Source organism: Geotrypetes seraphini, chromosome 4 (assembly GCF_902459505.1).
Source record: "Geotrypetes seraphini chromosome 4, aGeoSer1.1, whole genome shotgun sequence".
NCBI lineage: Eukaryota > Metazoa > Chordata > Amphibia > Gymnophiona > Dermophiidae > Geotrypetes > Geotrypetes seraphini.
The window spans coordinates 189,565,641-189,588,337 of NC_047087.1; the positions used below are offsets into that span (position 1 = coordinate 189,565,641).

Sequence of the window (22,697 nt, forward strand, 5' to 3'; positions counted from 1 at the left end):
TGTTCCCTCTAAGCTGAGCACATAAGCAATCACTCATACATTCTAGGAGCATCACTCACAAATTTCATATGGTCGCTCACCAAAATACTTGGGACTTGGGTGTGATTGTATGTGATGAGAGCCTGTTGTTAAACATTTCCCAGCATACCACTGTTGCTGGCCTAAACAGAATGATAGGTGAAAAAAGGTATGATGGAGTCCCTGAATTTACGAGCTAGTGTCAGGAGCTTTTATTGGTATATGAATGGAATTGGGAGCTAGTAATGCTGTTTCAGAACATTAACCAAAAACAGTAATTGAATGAAGGGCCAAAAGTGAGAGATCCTAAATTTTTCTGTTAATTCCTATCACATTATTGGTATTTCCTTCAAAGCACCATCATTTCAGCTAGAAATTTAATTTTAGGACTTCAACCAGTCTTCTGAAAACTCACTTCCTTGGTTGGAAGTGATGTCAGTAGTGAAGACAATTCTTTAGCCCATACTTGTGCATCTCATGAGCTTGGAAAAAGGCAGGAAAATTCACCAAAATAATACTTTTTTCCAATCTTGGTGGGGAAGATTTTCTTAGTAGTTTGAACCTTCCCAGTATTTTGTCTATTTAATTTATCACAACCTGGATTTCTTGTCGGCCCAGATATAACAATGGGTATTTTAACTGCACAGGTGTGGCTAATTAAGTACATAGGCATGCCACCTGGATCCATTTATTTCAGGACAGGTCAATACACAGTACTGGTTTGAGCTTGCAGTGTGCATAGATTTGTTATCCTTTAGTTTTACAGACTTGTTACCACCGGGTTTCATCATTTTCTTTAGGGTGCTTCTTTGTACTGTAAATCCACCCAAGCAATCCCTGCAGTGCACAGGGCCCTAGGGAAGAAGATGACCCATTTGTAGACACTCTTGCATCTTCCAAGCTGGTTCTCCCACTACTTGGGGGCCTTCTCCAATATTTTGCTTGGGGGCTACTGCTGATTCTTCTGTGTGCCCTTTAGAAAGGGAGAATCAAGTGTGCATTAATGACCTCTTCCACCAAAGGGAGAGATGCCAGCAAATATTCAGCAGCTGGAGTGGAAGAGTAGCCTAATGGTAGGATGCAAACCAGGAAAGCCAGATTCAAATCCCACTACAGTTACTTGTGATCTTGGCCAAATCATTTAATCCTCCATTGCCCCAGATACAAATTCAAGGGCATAGTTATCAATGGGGACTACTGTTCAGTCAGGTTATTTTAGCACAGGGTTCCATTTCAGGCAATGACACCCTCTGCTAGAATACCAGGGCTTGTGGTAAAATAACACATCTTAACGGTAGTGCACATTGAAAACTTCCCCTCTTAGACTATAAGCCCTCCAGGGACAGGAAAATACTATTCCTGAATATAACTCGCCTTGAGCTACAATTGAAAAGGTATAAGCTACATTCACATTGCTTGTGTGACATGCATATTTTTATACCCTATCCTCCAAATTTTGAGTATGGCGCCTTACAGTGGCATAGCAAGAGTAGGAGGTGGCAGTGGCACCCCCCACGCCTTGCTTTTTCCCTTCTCCCTGCTCCTTCCCAGCCCCCCATGCCACACTATCACCCTCCCTTCCTCCCATACCTCTTTAAATCTTCGCCAGTGTGAGCAGCTTCTCCAGCCTGCTTTGCTGCGCACGCCAGTGTTAGCTCGCCCTCTGATTTCACTTCCTGGCCCTGTGACCCAGAAGCGATTTCAGAGGAGCTAGGCCAGTGTGAGCAGTAGGCCGGAGAATTTGCTCGCACTGGTGAAGATTTAAATAGGTATAGGGAGGGGGGAAGGGAGGTCGTAGAGGTGCCGGTGCCCCCACAAAGATGACACCCGGGGCAGTTCTTCGCCCCCTTACTATGCCACTGGTGCCTCAAGTTGTGCATGCAAATTGGGGTGCACAGCTGATATATGCATACAGTGTAATTGTTTAACAAGCCTAATCACTGCCAATAATCTAAACCAAACTAAATCTTGGACTTATATACCGTCATCCCTGAGAAACAAGGCTCAACTCGGTTAACAGTAGTTGTAGTTAATAGAGAGAATTGACCTCATGGAAACTTATCTGCTAGAATTGGCAATTAATATCTACTAATTGATGCTAATTGGCATTAATTAGAAGTTATAAGCACTGAAGGGATACTTTTCATGTGTCTTGTAGTATTCTTTCAACTGTGTTTGAAGTTGTATATCCAGACATTGTTTGCCTTCTCTTGCTGAAATATTACAAGGCTATTTTATGTTTGAAAAGATGTGTGTTCTTATGCTATGTTTAATCCAGACATTGTTTGCCTTCTCTTGCTGAAATCCTGCAAGGCTATTTTATTATGTAGTTTTCCTTAAGTTATGTTTGAAGTTGTAAATCCAGACTGTTTGCCTTCTCTTGCTGATATATTACAAGGCCATTGTATGTTTAAGAGATGTGTTTTCTTATTCTGTTGTGAAGTAAATAAAAGTGTTTTCTTAGCTGTATTTGTAAGAAAATTTAGATAAGAGGCTCTGACCAAAGCACTTCTAGACCTTGGTCTTAGATAAGTAAAGGATTTGTTATTTCTTTTAAAGTTGTATGTGATCTGTGTCCATATATGGTTTGCATTTACGTCATATGCTGACGACCCTTACCCATGTAAAATGATATAAAAAGAAATACAGAACATTCAATAAAGCGGACATGTTTGGGAGATAATAGGCGTCTGTTTTCTCTTAGATATTGTCCATGGATGCATCTGCTTGTCAAATGACAGAGTGTGTACGGCCATAATCGGGCCTTATCCTTTTCAAGTACAGCTTAGTACGTGCATTGTACAAAGGGCTATATTCACTAAGCAAACCGATCGTGTACCGATCGGTTTGCGACCACTTAACTATCAAATTTCCCTCCGGACCGATTCACTTACCTCTCCTGCGATCCACTTGGAATCCTTGCATGCAAATGAGGTGAAACGCATGCAAATTGGACAGCGACCCAATTCACTACACCAAATTTCCGATCCGACTGGGCTGGCCGTTCACCTGAAGAAGCGACTGCTGAGGACCAGTCAAAAATGTCTTTCCGACTGGAAGCTCTGCAGTCTCTCCTGCCTGCTCGCCCCGAATGCTGCCCTGCTATCTCTGCTGCTCGCCCTCATGCCACCCTGCTCTGCCTCGATCTTCCCCTGCCGCATTTCCGTTCTCCTGCCCTTCCCCGAAGCTCTTCTGCCCTTCCCCACCCAGCGAGCCCATGGTTTTAACCCGCAGGTTTAAAGCGGGTTAAAACCACGGACTCCATTTATCTTTTTGTGAGGGCAGCAGCTGACAAAAGCAGAACCAGCTTTTAAGAGCCACGCGGGTTGGTGGCAGTGGAGGTGGCAGCATTTCCCTGAAGTAAAAAGTTAAAATAAGTAAAAAAAAAAAAAAAAAAATTGCTACTCCTATGGTCTGCGCATGCGCAAGCGCAAACCGTGCAGGCAGATGGGGGCATTCCTCCGATCGCCCTTATCTGCATGTTTAAGTTTATTGAATCAGTTGGACCTGCCGGGATCGGGACCCGATCAGGCAGGTTAGTGAATCCAGCCCAAAGTGTTACGCATCATTTCCAGTGCAAGAAACTGAAAAGAGGGCCTGGCCAGAGGAGGAGCAAGGGTGGATCATGGACGTTCCTAAAATTTATATACACTGTTATAGAATATGCCCAAACTGCTCACAAAGGCAAAGGAATTTAAGCCTGGTTTTCCTTGGCCTAAATGGGTACACCTAAAAGTTATGACATGCACTGGTGCTAAGTGTGATTCTATAACAGGGGTCTCAAAGGGAGACCCTTTGATTGGAGAGATGTAGAAGGTTTGCATAGCCTCTTTCCTTGCTCCACCTCTTCTCACAGTACTGTATAAGGCACTTAAAATATTGGTATTGATCAGGACGATGCTTAGTTACATGCACCTTATAGAACAGGGATCTCAAAGTCCCTCCTTGAGGGCCGCAATCCAGTCGGATTTTCAAGATTTCCTCAATGAATATGCATGAGATCTATGTGCATGCACTGCTTTCAATGCATATTCATTGGGGAAATCCTGAAAACCCGACTGGATTGCGGCCCTCAAGGAGGGACTTTGAGATCCCTGTTCTATAAGGTGCATGTAACTAAGCATCGTCCTGATCAATACCAATGTTTTAAGTGCCTTATACAGTACTGTGAGAAGAGGTGGAGCAAGGAAAGAGGCTATGCAAACCTTCTACATCTCTCCAATCAAAGGTATTGCAAATTTACCAGTGATTAATTATGCACAGGAAAAGCAGGTACAAGCTCTGCATATAACTTTGCCAGGGCAACAATCAAAAAATATTCCCACAGATTTAATCATAAAAGACAAAACTCAAACACAATATTGATATTGTCTTCATTCTCGTAACCTCACATTTAGATTACTGCAATCTACTTCTAGCTGGTCTCCCATATTGCCGCCTCTCCCCCCAGCAATCTGTCAAAACTCTGTTGTACGACTCATTTCTACCAATCTCGCTACACTCATGTCTCCCCTATCCTTAAATCCCTTCACTGGCTCCCTATCTGCCTTTGCATACAGTTCATACTCCTATTACTAACCTACAAGTGTGTTCATTCTGCTGCCCCTCAATATCTCTCCTCTCTTCTCTCTCCTTAACCACCTCCCAGCGAACTCCATTCCTCAGATAAGCCGCTCTTAGCCATACCCTTCTCCTCCACTGCCAACTCCAGACTTTGTTCCTTTCATCTAGCTGCCCCCTATGCCTGGAATAAATTGCCCGAGTTTGTCTGCCAAGCCCCTTCCCTCCTCACCTTGTTTAAAAGCAGACTGAAAACCCACCTTTTTTATATAGCCTTCAATTCTTAACCCCCCCATTGCCCACCAACCCAGCCAGCAGATTAACCGTTCCCCTTAACTGTATGCATGACATCATAGAAACATAGAAAAAAAGCAGCAGAAAAGGGCTATAGCCCACCAAGTCTGCCCATTCCAAGTATCCCCCCCCCTGAATTTACTCCCTTAAAGATCCCACGTGAGTATCCCATTTTTTCTTAAAATCCGTCACGCTGCTGGCCTTTATCACCTGGAGTGGGAGTCTGTTCCAATGATCCACCACTCTTTCGGTGAAGAAGTACCGTATTTTCACGCAAATAACGCGCACCCGTATAAAACGCGCACACGGGTATAGCGCGCAGAAATCACGATGATATGTACAAAAACTTTGGTATACCGCGCTCACGGGTATACCGCGCATGCTGCCCGACGCTCCTTTCGCCCGCCCTGACTTTCCGTGCGCTGTCCCGACTCTCCGTTCACCCCCCCTGACTTCCGTGCACTGTCCCCCCTTGAAGGTCTGTCCCCATCCTGAAAGCCTGATGCCCCCCCGACGTCCGATACATCCCTCCCCCCCGAAGGACCGCCGCCTCCCCAACAATATCGGGCCAGGAGGGAGCCCAAATCCTCCTGGCCACGGCGACCCCCTAACCCCACCCCGCACTACATTACGGGCAGGAGGGATCCCAGGCCCTCCTGCCCTCGACGCAAACCCCCCTCCCCCCAACGACCGCCCTCCCCCCAAGAACCTCCGACCGCCCCCCAGCCGACCCGCGACCCCCACGACCCCCCCACCCCCCTTCCCCGTACCTTTGGTAGTTGGGCCAGAAGGGAGCCCAAACCCTCCTGGCCACGGCGATCTCCTAACCCCACCCCGCACTACATTACGGGCAGGAGGGATCCCAGGCCCTCCTGCCCTCGACGCAAACCCCCCCCCCCCCCAACGACCGCCCCCCCCAAGAACCTCCGACCGCCCCCCCAGCCGACCCGCGACCCCCCTGGCGACCCCCACGACCCCCCTTCCCCGTACCTTTGGTAGTTGGCCGGACAGACGGGAGCCAAACCCGCCTGTCCGGCAGGCAGCCAACGAAGGAATGAGACCGGATTGGCCCATCCATCCTAAAGCTCCGCCTACTGGTGGGGCCTAAGGCGCGTGGGCCAATCAGAATAGGCCCTGGAGCCTTAGGTCCCACCTGGGGGCGCGGCCTGAGGCACATGGTCGGGTTGGGCCCATGTGCCTCAGGCCGCGCCCCCAGGTGGGACCTAAGGCTCCAGGGCCTATTCTGATTGGCCCACGCGCCTTAGGCCCCACCAGTAGGCGGAGCTTTAGGATGGATGGGCCAATCCGGCCTCATTCCTTCGTTGGCTGCCTGCCGGACAGGCGGGTTTGGCTCCCGTCTGTCCGGCCAACTACCAAAGGTACGGGGAAGGGGGGTGGGGGGGTCGTGGGGGTCGCCAGGGGGATCGCGGGTCGGCTGGGGGGCGGTCGGAGGTTCTTGGGGGGGGGCGGTCGTTGGGGGGGAGGGGGGTTTGCGTCGAGGGCAGGAGGGCCTGGGATCCCTCCTGCCCGTAATGTAGTGCGGGGTGGGGTTAGGGGGTCGCCGTGGCCAGGAGGGTTTGGGCTCCCTTCTGGCCCGATATTGTCGGGAAGTCGGTGGTCCTTCGGGGTGGGGGTGCGAGTGGTCCTGCCGGGGGGGGGGATGTATCGGACGTCGGGGAGTCGGCCGGGCAAGAGGGCTTGGGCTCCCTCTTGCTCCGATCGTGGATGCGGGTGCGGGTGGGAGCGCGTGCGAGCGGTCGTTCGGGGTGGGGGTGCGAGCGGTCTGGCCAGGAGGGTTTGGGCTCCCTTCTGGCCCGATATTGTCGGGAAGTCGGCGGTCCTTCGGGGTGGGGGTGCGAGTGGTCCTGCCGGGGGGGGGGGATGTATCGGACGTCGGGGAGTCGGCCGGGCAAGAGGGCTTGGGCTCCCTCTTGCTCCGATCGTGGATGCGGGTGCGGGTGGGAGCGCGTGCGAGCGGTCGTTCGGGGTGGGGGTGCGAACGGTCCTGCTGGGGGGGGTGAATCGGGCGTCGGGCGGGGTGGGAACTATGTTTTAAAACTTTTGTATACCGCGCTCAGGCATATAACGCGCGGGGGGTATGCGCGGTAGGTAAAAACGCGTATAACGCGCGCGTTATATGCGTGAAAATACGGTACTTCCTGGAGTCGCCATGAAACTTCCCTCCCCTGATTTTCAGCGGATGCCCTCTCGTGGTCGAGGGTCCCATGAGCCAGAAGATATCATCTTCTGACTCGATGCGTCCTGTGATGTACTTATATGTTTCAATCATATCTCCCCGTTCTCTTCTTTCCTCAAGTGAGTACAGCTGCAATTTCTTTAGTCTTTCTTCATACGTGAGATCCTGTTTGTCTATCTTGTCTGTTTGGATTGTAAGCTTTTTGAGCAAGGACTGTCTTCTTTATGTGACTCTGTACAGCGCTGTGTACGTCTGGTAGCACTATAGAAATAATAGTAGTAGTATACATGTAAAGCAGTGGTCTCAATCTCACGGCCTGCGAGGTACTATTTTGAGGCACTCAGTAGTATAAAGAATGATTCTTTATGGAAAACTTGTGCCTTAAGTGTCCGGCGGTCACGTCCAGTGGTCACTGTAACCTCACGCAAGAGTTTTCCTGTGTCTGTATGCGATTGTGAGGTGGAGTCCAATCGCGTGCAGATGCAGGAAAACCCTTGCGTGAGGTTACAGCAGTGAGGCTGGCAACGTTCCAGAACGTAAGGTAACCATTGAGACAGTGCAGCTTGTGTGTGTGTCCGGTGCTGGAGGAGGTGAGAGCTGAAAGTCGTTGCAGACACGACTGCAGGACACTTAGGCCCTGATTCTATAAAGGACGCCTAAGTCATGCCTAAAATTAGGCATGCTTTAAGCGTCCAATCTAAGTAGATAATGAGACAATTAAGGGTCTTAAGCAATAATTGGTACTTAGGTGTCCAAAGGACGTAGATGCCACTTTATAGACGCAGCCACAATTTCATGGACGCCCATGTTTAAAACTAGCGCCTATCTCAATAGGCGTCGGTGTGGAATGGGCGTGGTTTGGGAAGTGACTCAATTTGGGCATCCTTTCATTTGTTTACATAACACTGAGCGACCTAGGGCGTCCATATGATGCCTATATTGTAGGCGAATGAAAACCAGGTCTACTTTTGAGATTAGTTTGGGCTTCAAATAGATCTGAGTTCTATGGACGTTCTTGTGCTGGGGGAGCTGGTTGGGATTTGAACCCATGATCTCTGGAAGATGAGCACAGAGCTTTTAATTACTGAGCTATAGCTGCTTCCAGGTAGGTATCGCTGACTGCCCTGTGATAAGATAGCTTAGGGATCTGCTAAGCTATCATATTACAGGGCAGTCAGAGACACCTGCCTGGAAACTGCTATAGCTCAATAATTAAAAGCCCTGTGCTCATCTTCCAGAGATCATGAGTTCAGCTTCCTCAGCACATATTTTAATTGTGGCATTCTATCTTGCAGGTGCGCCTTGATGATCTCACTATGAGGTCACCATTATGCAGCTGCAGAACTCAATTTGCAATGAAGTAGAAGCCAAGCTAAGGTCTGTGTATGGGTTTTTTTCTGTTTTTAAGCTTTTGCAAATGAAGTTATGTATGCAATCTATATATTTTTGTCATGTGCTTTCTTTGCTTTCAAGAATGAGCTGATTAGAACACTGTTTAGTCAGAAAAAAAGTAGCTTTTTAGCATACAATATATCTTTTTTGATATGCCCCATTTATGTGGTGCCTTATTAAATGTATTTTGAACATAATAAAGCAAAAATAAAAACCTAGAGAGCTATTTAGCAGATCGCATTAAGGACATCCAAACTGTGCCTAAGTTCCTTCCATAGAACTCAGGTCTATCTGAAGCCTAAACTGTGCTCAAAAGTTGATTTCCTTACAATGCCTATAAGATCCAGTTTTACAATTGCTATGCAGCTTCCTAGCTCACTCTGTAGCACACTGGTTAAACCAGGGATCTCAAAGTCCCTCCTAGGGGGCCGCAATCCAGTTGAGTTTTCAGGATTTCCCCAGTGAATATGCAGTGAAAGCAATGCATGCACATAGATCTCATGCATATTCATTGAAGAAATCCTGAAAACCTGACTGGATTGCGGCCCTCAAGGAGGGACTTTGAGACCCCTGGGTTAAACCTATACCCTTCCATATTAATGTTTCTGGTTCGAATCCCAGTCACTCTGTCTGATGGAAGAGAAATAAATAAAAGCATTAAACAAATCCAACTCCTAGTATTACAATTATAATGAAAAACAGCATAAAATCACCATTCTAATAACATAATAATAAAATATAACATTAAGGACATTGTTTGGACATCTAAATCTCACCTAAAACCTGATTCTCTAAAGGACACCTAAAAAGTTAGACGCCTAAACAGTGCTGAACTCTGCTGAGAACGATTCTATAAAGGATGCCTAACTTAAGACACATTTTGCAGAATCAGGGCCTTAAGGCACGTTTTGCAGTTTGATACTTTGATAGTTTTTCACTTTCTGCATGTTGCACTGCTTTCAGCTGTGTATAGCTGAAATTAGTAGAAGCAATTAAGGAAAGATTTATAAACTATAACAAGTTTTACCTCATGCAAAGTTGCCATTTCTTTAATAAGCCATTAACTATTTTTTCTGCGGCCCTCCAAGTACCTACAAATCCTAAATGTGGCCCTGCAAAGGGTTTGAGTTTGAGAACGCTGATGTAAAGTGTGCTCATAGAAGCAAAGTATTCTTATAAAGGAACAACCATGAAGTAACAACTGTTAGTTTGCCTTGTTCTAATCACAAAAATATTGGTAATACCCTGTATGTAACTCTCAGAGGAATTCACTAATTGTAAATAAAACAATGATAACAATAATAATGAATGATAAAGGATGAATAATAAATGAGACGCCTCAGTACGGGCCTGGATTAAACGTGAATTCCTCTGAGAGTTACATACAGAGTATTACCAATCTTTTTGTGTTTGATTGGATTATATTTTTGGTAGTTTTTCTAGTTTTTTTATTTCCTCTTGTTCTAATCACAGCATACTATTTTTATAGTTATAGCACACTTCATATAAATCAATATTTTGTTTGAGATTTGTCTTTAAATGATTAAGTCTGTGGAACTTTTTCATTTTTATACTTTTTGTGACATTTTATTCCCCAGGCATTAGAATTTTTTTATATTAGTATTCCCCTCATATTATTTGTTTTAGGGCAGCAATCAATGCAGTGGAAGAAACATCTCTTCTCAAATATGGGGAGAGCAGAATGAGGGAATTATTAAGTTAATGGACATTGTACGAGAGGTTGATATTTAATTTATTGGTTTTACAGTATTATATAGGATATATCAGGCTCTGTTGGTGTTCTATAAATTTGATATAGGAGTCTTTGGTCCCTGCTGCAGAAGCTGTAACTAGATTGAATAACACAAGCATGTGTTATTAAGGACCAACCCGAGGATATCAAGGGAGCTCAAGGCCCTACATCCAGCACAAACTTTTGCTTTTGTTATTGGCACCAACCACCCCAAGTGAAAATTCCCCCAGTTTCCAACTTGTGGGCTGTTTTTGGAGCCAAAGTTACTCCGAGACCTTTCTCTCAAATTATTTCTGAGGTCCATGTTTACTAACACCCCTCCCCCCTTTACAAAAACTGCAAAAGCAGTTTTTAGTGCAGGCTGGCACACTGAATGCTCTGCGCTGCCCCCCGACACTCATATTGAGCATCGGGAACAGCACAAAGCATTTAGCCCGCCAGCCTGTGCTAAAAACCGCTTCCACAATTTTGTAAAAGGGTGGAGCGGAGGGGGAGGAGTCTCCTCATGGCAATGCTTCCTAAACTTGTCCTGGTGACCCCTACAGATAATCAAGTTCTCAAGATAGCGGTGAAATAAATTCACATCTACTGGGTGGCCAATAGGTACAAATTTATCTCATGTATGCTGATTATTTTGAGATTCTGATTTGTTGTGGGGGGTCACCATGACAGGTCTGGGAAATCCTGCTTTATAGTACTATTTTGACTTACTATTTATGCTGTGTGAATATTGTTCTTTGCTGTGCTCTCAGTCTTGTGGAAATCATTCTAAAGAGCTTCCAGTGGCTCTGACTCTTCTTTTTGCTGAATCTTTAAAAAAATATGAACACTGGCAGTACACATGGATGTCCTTAATGCGATCTGCTAAATAGCTCTCTGGGTTTCTATTTTTGCTTTATTATGCTCAAAATATATTTAATAAGGCACCACATAAATGGGGCACATCAAAACAGATATATTGCATGCAAAACCTTCTGTTTTTGTGGACAAACAGCAATATGAACTCTGGCAGTACACATGGGGGTCCTTTTACTAAACTACAGTAAAGTTTCAAGTTTTATTGGGATTTGTTATCTACGCAATATCATATTTCAATGCGTATAACAATTGTTTTTAAAATAACAATTAACAAATTGGGGAGGACAAAACAAGATTTTAAGAAAAGAAAAAGAAACATTTAAGGAAAAAATCACATATGCACTAATGCATACTTACCACAGGATAAAAATCACATCCAGGTGTCCTGCAGTAATTTTGGGCTCGATTCGGACTTCCCACACGCTAAAAAAATAGAATTTATATTTTAGCACTGTGGGGGCCTAGGGGGGCAGAGAGCAGGCATGTTTTGCATTAATCTATAAGCACAGCTATATTGCCGTATGTTAACTGATTAGTGCGTGAGCCCTTTCTGGCTAGCGAATGGGTGTCATAAGTGGTCATGCTCGGGTTACCATACCTCCGGGAAAACCCGGACATGTCTTCTTTTTAGAGGACTGTCCGGGCACCCGGAGGGATTTTCAAAACCTGGCAGTTTGTCTAGGTTTTGGAAATTCTGAGCTCGGAGGCTGTGTCAGGAAGCCTTTGCGCGTGTGCGGCCATCACTGTGATGACATCATACATACACACATGTGACATCACTGTGTCAATGTTCACACATGTGCAAAGGCTTCCAAATGCATCCTGTGAGCTTGAGGAGGTTCATGGGAGGCAGGGCTGGGGGAAGAACAGGGTGGAGTCAGAAGCAGAACAGGGCCAGGCATCCTCTTTTTTTCAAATAGGAACTCTGGCAACCCTAGGTCATGCACTAATGGTCACATGCTAATGTGGAAGTTAGCATGCGGCCATTAATGGGAATAAAGGAAAATAGGGCCATTTTACTGCCACACTAAAACTAGCCTCAGCACATGGGAAAGACTCGTGCTGGCCACTTATTAACACAGCTTAGATAAAGGGCCTGTGACAGAGACTATGAAACCCTGCCATTTCCATGAGTTAGTTCAGCTCCTCAGACAGGTTTCCTGGAGGAACCTCCAGCACTCCCCCTTCTAATGAAAGTGAGCCAACATGGTTTTTGCAAAGGAAGATCATGCCAAACGAACTTACTCCACTTCTTTGAAGGGATAAACAGCCGGATGGACAAAGGGGACCCCATTGACATCGTATATCTCGACTTCCAAAAAGCCTTTGACAAGGTACCTCATGAGTGGCTACTTAAGAAACTGTGGAACCACGGGGTGGGAGGGGACGTACATAGATGGGTTAAACACTGGTTGGCAGGCAGAAAGCAGAGGGTTGCAGTGAAGGGCCACTACTCGGGCTGGAGAAGGGTAACAAGCGGTGTCCCACAGGGGTCTGTGCTCGGGCCGCTGCTGTTCAATGTGTTTATAAATGACCTGGAAGTGGGGACAAAGTGCGAAGTTATAAAGTTTGCAGATGACACTAAACTCTGTAGCAGAGTTAAAACTATAGGGGAATGTGAAGAACTGCAAAGAGACCTGACAACATTGGAGGAGTGGGCGAATAAATGGCAGATGAACTTCAGTATAGAGAAATGCAAGGTCATGCATATAGGGAAAAAGAACCCGATGTTCAGCTATAAAATGGGGGGGTTGGCTCTGGGGGAAAGTAACCTCGAAAAGGACTTGGGAGTGTTGGTGGATACAACAATGAAACCAATGGTGCAATGCCTCAAAGAAAGCAAACAGAATTCTGGGTACTATCAAGAAGGGTATTACAACAAGAACGAAGGAGGTCATCCTGCCGCTGTATTGGGCAATGGTGCGCCCACACCTGGAGTACTGTGTCCAATATTGGTCACCGTACCTTAAGAAGGATATGGCAATACTTGAGAGGGTCCAGAGGAGAGCGACACGAATGATTAAGGGCATGGAAACCTTTCATACACTGAAAGGTTGGAGAAACTGGGGCTCTTCTCCCTGGAAAAGCGGAGACTCAGAGGAGACATGATAGAGACCTACAAGATCATGAAGGGCATAGAGAGAGTAGAGAGGGACAGATTCTTCAAACTTTCAAAGCATAAAAGAACAAGGAGGCATTCGGAAAAGTTAAAAGGGGACAGATTCAAAACGAATGCTAGGAAGTTTTTCTTTACCCAGCGTGTGGTGGACACCTGGAATGCGCTTCCAGAGGGCGTAATAGGGCAGAATACGGTACTGGGGTTCAAGAAAGGATTGGACAATTTCCTGCTGGAAAAAGGGATAGAGGGATATAGATAGAGGATTACTGCACATGTCCTGGACCTATTGGGCCGCCGCGTTGAGCGGACTGCTGGGCACGATGGACCTCGGGTCTGACCCAGTGGAGGCATTGCTTATGTTCTTATATGTTCTTATATTCTGGCCAGCTGAATGAAGAGCAAGGACAGCTCAGAAAGGGAAACAGCTTCAGGAAAGGAGGGGGGAGGGAAGTGTCAAACCAGGAAGTAGAGGCGGAAAGTTTAAAAGGAAGAGCCAGAATCAGAACCAGGAGTCCCAGAGTGAAGGAACTATAACTTATTCCCAACTGAGGTAGGAACCCACTGAACTGAAGGCTTTTTTTTTTTTTGTTGACACAGGAATAAGTAAAAAGGCTACATTTTGAAACTCTCTATCAGAGGCGGGGTTGCATGAACTGTGCTCCTGGCTGGACATGAGGGACTGTCACCCATAACTCTGGAGAGGGGCAGTATATTTTGGGAAAGCAGCAGGTTTCTGTGAGGGAAGATCTGTGAGGAAAACAGACCCCTAATTCTGCATAAATAAAAGCTTATTCTCCTACCTCCCCAGACTGCTTGTTAGCACTTGTGTAGCTCTTGTTTGAGTAACTGGGCTATGGCTGTTACAGGGCCCCAAGTGTTTTATTTGATCTTTAGTTATACAGTATTTTATATTTAAAGAGCTATGTACCCTATGCCAACATTATACTGCTAGGGAAAAACAGCCAGAACATTTTCATTTTGTGTTATTTCTGGGAATGTTTGTTTCAACTGTTTTTATTGGCCAATTATTTCATCTTGGGAGTAAAGTATTTTTGTGTACCCTGCTGAAAAAGGGCATACCATTTGGAAAAAGAGTTTACACTTCTCCCTCCGTATTTGCTGTGATAGGGAATTAACAGACCTACGAATACAGAAAAACTGCAAATAATTTTTTCATATGTTATTCTTGGTTTTCTATTAAAAACCATCGTGAATATGGTGAAACCGCAAATAACATGGTGGGAGACCTGGCCTGTTCCTGAAGGAGAGGCAAAACACGATGAAGAAAGTGCTGGGAATCAGCAATTTCTCTATGCAAGCTGACATAATTTGGGAGGGGGAGGAGCCAGCAAGCTAAAAACTGCAAATAATCAAAACCACGATTGCTGAAACCGCAAATACGAAGGGAGAAGTGTACTCTTTCTGAAACACTGCAATAGTGCATTAGAGGGAAAAGACTTTCATGTTTTAATCTTCTTATTGTTCCGGGGGTTTTAACAACATGCAGTGACATGAGATACTGTATGTTGTTGCAAATGACAACCCTTTCCTAAATATGGTAGTGGTTTTTGTCAGCATGACATTGTGCTGTTCAGGGCCTACCCTGAGTGCTGGCCAAAGACCTTTGGAATATATTACAAGTCTGATCCTTCAGGATGTAAGTATAAGAAGACTAGATGTTTCCTGCCTTTTGGGCTTATTTTATATGTTTTAGGACCAATGCTCAAGAACAACAAAAGAAACTAGAAAGCTTGTCTTGAAAAACTGGACCTTGCTGGTAATCAAGAAACATCAGATAAAACAAACTAATTTATGACACAGGAAGGTGCTGGAAAAGAGAACTGAGGTATATAACATAGGACATACACAGACACATGGGGATATTCAGATATATACCCACCAAAGTGGACCTGAGACCAAAGAAAAAAGGAACCAAATAAGAAGATGAAAGCAAAAGATTACATCTGGGGGCTCATCTCAGGTTTCTCAGAGGACCTCCAGCTAGGTAAATACTGTAGCAGTTAAATTTATTTTTTTTTTTTTTGTGCACTAGGTATACCAAATGCTGTGTAGACAGAGTGAGGTTGCATAAATCAATAGTCCCTGTGCATTTTTGTACATGTGTATTAGAGACAGGGTGAGACTGAAAAATCAAAAGACCTTGTGAACCTCTTAAAAAGTTTGGTTATGGGCAGGATGATGCTTAATGTAGTGAAAAGTCTCCATATACTGTATAGACAGAGTGACACTATTTAGTGAAAAGTTTCAATGATACCTTTGCATTGTGGGTTTAGATAAGGTGAGATCTTAGTCAAAAGGCTCTATAATAATCCATGATTTTATTTTTGCCTATACCTAGTGACAATACATGGGGTGGTTAGCATCTTCTGATACATAGTAGTTATAGGCTTGTTAGAGTATATTACAAGTCACAGAATTTTGTCCAGTGTTTGAGCTGCTCAGAACAGACTGATATTCCAGCTTTGTTTTGGAAGTAGTACTAATTAAAACAGTCCCTCATTTCATACACCACATCTTTCCCTGGTAACAACTTAACTTTGTGTAACTTTGTGCTTTATTTCTCTCTTTCCTGTTATAGCATGACCTGCAAATACCTTTTTATACTATCTACCAAACTCCGTATACAAATTGGTCTCTCTTTTCCCTCTCCCCCTTTTTCTTTCTCTTCCTTTCTTTCAAGGTCTTATAGTAATTGCATCCATAGTAGAATGTGTGCTTTTATATTTAGTTGTTGGATGTACATTATTCAAGTTTGCTTGAAATTACTTAAAGTAAAAAAGAAGTTTTGAGGCCTGCCCCCGGCCATCTTGTCCAGGTGCTGAAAGCACCTATTACAAAAACATGACTGGGTGTGCCAGTGAAAGGACAAAAGACATGGCCAGACAGGTGCATCTAAGGCAAATATACAAAAGCATGGACCCCTCCCCCCCCCCACGGTCTGCAAGAAAATCTCATCATGACATCACCAAGATAAAGACTGTCCTGCTCTGTGATGCACTGCTATATGATTGGATGTGAGATAGAGACTGCCCCTGACTTTTGATGCCTCCTGGGGACCAACCCCCCTCCCCCATCTATAAAGCCGGAAGATCCCAGTGCTTCTGTCTCTTTCTTTGCTTTTTCCATCTTCCTTCGGACCAGTGCTGAATTAAGCTGTAACCTCTGCAACCATGTGCTTCTAAACAAGTGCTGGGCCCTACCCTGCAGCCTTCTATGGACTTTTCAACCAGCATTTGTGAGTAAATGTAATCATTTAATCTTAGAGAGAAATTTCATATGCGTATTTCTATTCTTTGCTTAACAATCTTACTTGATTGTAATTTTATACTTGCTCTAAAAAGAAAATAAACTTTCAGTTTGCTTTTAAATGTTCTGGGTCTTGGTCCTTGAATAGATATTCATATATATTTAATTATGATTACAGAGCTGTGTTAATCAAGTGAGCTAACTTTCCCCAAATTAATAGTTCTTTAGAATACATATTTCTCTAAGCCAGAGAGAGATGTGTATTATTGGTTAAGTTCCATCCAATTAATAATAATTTTTATAACACTGTCAGTATCTACCTTAGTGAAAACAAACGCTGGCTGCACTGGAACTGACAGCTAGAAACTAACTTTCTAACATCTGCCTTGCTTACTATATTTTCATTCTAAACTTCCATGCAGTTAACAGTTAACCTTTTTGTTCAAGGTGTAGGTCCTAGGCATTGTACTGCCTATATGCTTATACAGGCATGGTCTTTATGCTGGTACCACTTGTCGAACACACTAAACCCCCCTTTTACTAAACCATGATAGTGGTTATTAGGGCAGGAAGCCGCGCTGAATGCTCTGCGCTGCTCCCGACGCTCATAGAGTTCCTATGAGCGTTGGGAGCAGCGCGGAACATTCTTAGCGGCTCCGTGAACTGATAACTGCTATAACGGTTTAGTAAAAGGGGGGGGGGATAAAAGAATCAAGCCCCTGTACCAATTTCTGCAGTTCCAGATATGGATACATTTGATTTTAAGAACTGACAGTACTTATACAGACATGTAACTCTGCTTTTTTTTAAATTAACCTTTTGTAATCCGCCTTGAACCGCAAGGTAATGGCGGAATAGAAATCCCTAATGTAATGTAATGTAATATTGTAAGAAAAAGGGGGGCAGGGGGTGCCTTATCAGGGTGAGTTCCCTGAAGGCCCATGGTATAACATCCCAAAACAAATGGTAAACTGTTATTAAGAATTCAAAAAGAAAACAAATCAAAGAAAATGCCTTTTCATCGCAGCCATGTGTAGAAAGCTCATTAGCATGAAACAGAAACATAATGAATTGGCCACTCGGGGTCAGATTCTCAAAAAAGCTGCTGAAAGTTAGGCGCTGGCAGGTGCCTAGATCACAACGGCTGGTGCCTAACAAGTATTTTTAAGTAGGTTTTAAGTGGTGTGATGATTGTGCTATTAAAAATAGAAATTAGGCACTGCTTTTTATGCGGTTTAACATGCCCAGTTAGGTATCTGGCACCAGTACTAAATATTGGAGGTCCTAGTGGCTTCATAATCAAGGTAGGGCAAACCTATTCCTGATAGAGTGGGGTGGGGTGGCTGAAACTGTCTAGAGAGAGAAAGGTTTGAGAGAGAAAAATGTTCCATCACTCCCGGCTGCCCTTTCCTCCCCCACCTTGCAAACCTATTTCTGGTCCTGACAGCAGTGGAAGAAACATCTCTTCTCAAATATGGGGAGAGCAGAATGAGGGAATTATTAAGTTAATGGACATTGTACGAGAGGTTGATATTTAACTTATTGGTTTTACAGTATTATATAGGATATATCAGGCTCTGTTGGTGTTCTATAAATTTGATATAGGAGGCTTTGGTCCCTGCTGCAGAAGCTGTAACTAGATTGAATAACACAAGCATGTGTTATTCAGGACCAGCTCAAAGCCCTACATCTCCCCCCCCCCCATAGCCCAACATCTCCCTTCTCAATCTCCCTGGGTCCAGCATCTCCCGTTTTCTTTCATAACCTCCATTGTCCAACACCTCCTCTCCCTTTTCCCTAGCCCCCAGGTGTCCAGCATCTTGTTGCCCCCTTCTATAGCCCTCCCTCCCTAAGGTGTTCAGAATATCCTATTCGTCTCCTTACCTCTCACTCCAAGGTGTCCAAAATTTCATCTCCCCTTCCCTAGCCCTCCCCCAACAAGATGTCCAGAATATCTTCTCCCCTTCCCAACTTCCCCCACTGTTTCCAGCATCTCCTTTTTCTTTCCCTTTGCTGCCACAATCCTCCATTGCTACTGCAAAATTAAAGTCAGCATGGTGTGGGGCCTTGACTCAGAAACTGTACATATCCTGCTCCCTCCAACACAAAGTTTCTTAAGCATGAGCCTGTCCTGGAAGACCCCACTTCATACCAAGAGCAGTTTTAAAGTGTTGCTATCCTGCCACATGGACACTGTGCCCCTCAAATCCGAATGCCCTAAGCATCTAGTTCACCAAGTTGTAGGTTCAGCCCTGGTGTTATTTAAAGACAGAGACTAAGCTAATATGCACACATAGACCTCACCATTACTGCCTTCTGATATCTCCACCAAACCCACGACTGGCTTCTATAGCAGTGTTCTTCAACCACCGGTCTGCAGACCAGTGTCAGTCTGCAAAAATTTCCTGCAAGTCCATGAAGAATTAATGTCCAATGCAAGCGTGTGTCCATCTTTCTTCTGGTTGGCTGCTCCTTATCTTCAGCGCCAGCTGCACTTGTTTGCCAGACAGCGCACAGTGGCCCTTGGCCGCTGCACGTGACTAACCTGTAACCAGAACTGGGTCAGCAGCGTGCAAGAGCCACTGCGTGCTGTCCTGGCAAACAATTGCAGCTGGCACTGAAAATAAGGAGCAGCCAAGCCGGTAGAGGGGCACGCGCTCGCAGGGGACACTGATACAGCTTCAGCAGAGGCTGGATGGCCCTGAACAAGTAAGGGAGAGAAGCTGGACAGCCCTGAACAAGTAAGGGAGAAAAGGAGGGGGGGAGGAGCGCGTTGGGACATGAGAGGGGCATGAATTTGGGATAAAGGTTGGAAGGGAGGGGGACATGAACTCGGGGCACAGAAGGAAGGGAGGGGATAGAAAGGGAGAATTGTTGGGGATGAATGTATAAGTGAGGGAAAGATGGTGCACATGGGGAAAGGAAAATTGTTGGGCATAGAGAGAGAGGAGTGAGGAAGAGATACATGGGGAAGAGGATGAAAGGGAGAAATGTTGGATATGGTGGTGGAGGGAACAGAGGGACAGATTGAAGGGGATGTAAGGGGGAGGAATGTTGGACATAGTGATGGGAGAGGTGTGGCATGGTGCTGGAGAGGGGTGATAGGAGAAATGTTGGCCATGGGGCTGATGGGCAATAGTGAAAAATGATGCACATGATCCTGAGGATGAGAGAGGGAAAAATGTTGGATTTGGCAGTAGTGGGAGTGGGAGAGATGCACCATGGATCTAGCTCTTTCCCCACTCCCTGTACACGGGATGGAGACGGGGATGGGGCAGAGATGGGGGGGGGGGGGGTATTTCAGTCTTAGTAGTTTGCCGGTCCATGGGTGTAAAAAGGTTGAAGAACACTGCTCTATAGTAGCAGTAATCAGATTTGCAGAAAGAAGAAGCACTGAGAGCAGATGTCAGCACTAATATGTTTGATCTTTGTGCAGGAAGGAATGAGAGAGGAGCAGGTATGTTGGAGTGGCAATAGCTTTCATCATAGTCCTCATTCCTATCCTTCAACAGCATTGTTCTGGTCTAAAACCCAAATCCTAATTGATTAATAATAGTCCTTATTGCATTATCTCTGTTGCTTAGATTTGATTTTTTATTTTTACCAGTCAAAACTTCCATATTGGGAATTTTCTGATGTAAGGTCACTAAGGATTAGGATATATCTAGAAAGATCAGCATTTAGTAAGGGTCTTCTAGACCAAGAGTTCTCAACCTAGTCCAGTCAGATTTATGGGACACTAACAATTAATATGCATGAAATAGATTTGCATACAGTGGAGGCAGTGCATCCAAAAGTATCTCATTCATATTTAACCTGAAAACCTGTCTAGCTGGTTGTGTTAGGTTGAGAACCAGTTATCTCCACTGAATACAGTAGTGTAGTAAGGGGAGGGGGGCGAGGGAGACAATCCCCCCCCCAGCATCTTCCCATTCCTCCACTCCCCATACCTCTGGTTGAAGTTGTTCGTGATGGTCAACAACATGCTCTTCATGACCCCGTTGGTTCTCCCGCTGACATTGCTTCCAGATGCCACGCATAGAAGTGCCGGCAGGGTTGCGAGCAGCATGTTGTTGACCACCGCAAGCAACAACTTCAATTAGAGGTATGAGAGAAGGGGGGCACGTGGCAGGCGGGATTGGGGAAGGAGTGGGGGTGGAGATGAGGGCGGAGGAGAGGCGCCCCATCCTGGGCGCCTCTCACCCTCGCTTTGCAAGTGACTGAATATGCTCAGTTAGTGGCTAAAAGTTAACCGGCTATATTGCATGACAACTGGCAATTTTCAGCGCTGCTTGGCTAAGTTTAGCAGTCAAATTAGACTGCATAAATGGCCACTATAAATTTAACCAGTCAGCACTGAATATTGACTTAGCTGGTTAACTTTTCAGCAGTCAAAAAAAAAAAAAACCCAACAAACCCCACTCTGGATATTCAGTGCCAATTAATGTACAGAACTGCGTACATCTAGCAGCACTATAGAAATGATAAGGAGTAGTAACTACAGGTACAGTACAAGATCCTTTAACCAAAATTCTAAAAACCAAAAGCTCCAAAAACTGACTTTTTTTGTAACATTGTTGCATTACTTATTTGGACCAAAAAGCTTACTTTTAGCATCAAAAGTGAAACCTGGCCCCAAAGTCACTTTAAAGACTTCACTCTACGCCCGGGGTCTCAAAGTCCCTCCTCGAAGATCCCGCTGGAGGGAGTAATATGAGGATACATGGGGTGAGGTCCGCCTGAGTTAAAACAAGGATCCCTGCAGACTCCCATGCCAAGGCCACTTTCTTTTTAAGGTGGTGTGGTAGACATCGGTGAGGTCTGTCGGAGATAAACTGAAATCACAAACTGCAACTGTCAAAAATGAGGTAAGCAGATTTTAAGGACATGAGGTTGAGATCCGTGAGGTCCACGTTTTACCCCCTCCCCCCAGATAGTGCTGCTGTGATCAGAGATGATTTTCAGTGGCGTTAGCTGGACAAAGCCGCTGAAAATCCAGGTATGGCAGCAATAATCAGCTGAATTAGTGCCACTGAATATTACACCCGATATTCTTAGCAACCAATCCCTGTCCAGAGTGACTCAGTATAAGTAGTAAGCTTAGAAGATATTGCATGCTCTGTACCCAGTTCCTCCATGAACAAATAAGATCCAGACTATCAGAAATCTGGGTGGATACTTTAGAAGCTAACCAAGTTTTGGATTTGGCACCAAATCCAGACTGAAATCCTGGTTTGGGTTTCAACTGAAAATGCCCTTGCATTTTTAGCTGAAATCGGAAATTCCCTCTACCCCTCTCTCCCAATCCCACCTGATCACCCATACACCCTCCCTGGGACTAACCTTAGGAAATCCTGGTGGTCTAGTGGCCTCTTCGGGAACAGGAATGAATCCCTCTTGCTCCTGCCTGTGCTGATTCCAATTGCAAAATGGATGTCAGTCTCGCATGATACAGGAAGTCTCAACGTCCACTGAGTTGGGAGCAGCGAAACAGGGCTTGAAAGAGTGGGGTTTGTTTGTGCCCCCAAACTAGCCACTAGACCTCCAGGGCTTCCTTTTAGATCCAGGAAGGGCCTACGGTTGGTCAGGTGAGATGGAAGGAAAGCAAAGAGTGGTCTTGGGGGGGGGGGGGTGGAAACGGAGAGGGAGGAGAGCCACCACCAGGCTGGGAGGGCTCAGGAGGCTCTCTTTTGATAAGGTGTGGCGGACAGAGGGAGGAGTAGTTTGGGGGTGGGTCATTAGCGTGGGCAGACTTGATGGGCTACAGCCCTTTTCTGCCGTCATATTCTATGTTTCTATGTTAGTTTCAGTTTTTGCCAAAACTGAGTGACCAATTTCAGTCGCAGATTTGGTTTTAAGAAAAACAAAAGATCCTGGATCAAGTTGCTCTAGGACACTTCCTAACCATTAGCTGCCCTTTTCATCTGATAAGAGACTCTCTTCAAAGTTCATGTCTCAATAAATCAGTGCAGTAGTCTGTAAGGTGCCATCAAACTCTTGTTTTAGACTTTTTTTGTGTATTATGTTGCCACCTAATGGTTGTGTGGAAAATTATGTCCACAGTTTTACTTTATCTGACTGTTAGCATATATTGGAAGTTGTGCTACCCTTAGTTAAGGCTAGAAGAGGAAGCTGTACATTTTGGGAAATATAGCTTGTGTATACATATACTTTGCAACTGTGAAGTTTCAACAGAAAACAGTGCTGCAGCTTCCCTTTCAAACTGGCTGCAATGCACA

The 22,697-nt window shown here is 45.0% G+C and overlaps 1 long non-coding RNA gene across 1 annotated transcript; it reads right to left on the reverse strand.

Annotated features, from left to right (window-relative positions):
- Positions 1 to 743: 743 nt before the first annotated feature.
- LOC117359296 lies at positions 744 to 21,573 on the reverse strand. Its single transcript, XR_004539201.1, has 3 exons — positions 21,067 to 21,573; positions 11,430 to 11,495; positions 744 to 991 (listed from the first exon to the last, which is right to left on the reverse strand). It is a non-coding gene; the product is annotated as an uncharacterized LOC117359296 (long non-coding RNA).
- Between the last annotated feature and the right edge of the window lie 1,124 nt (positions 21,574 to 22,697).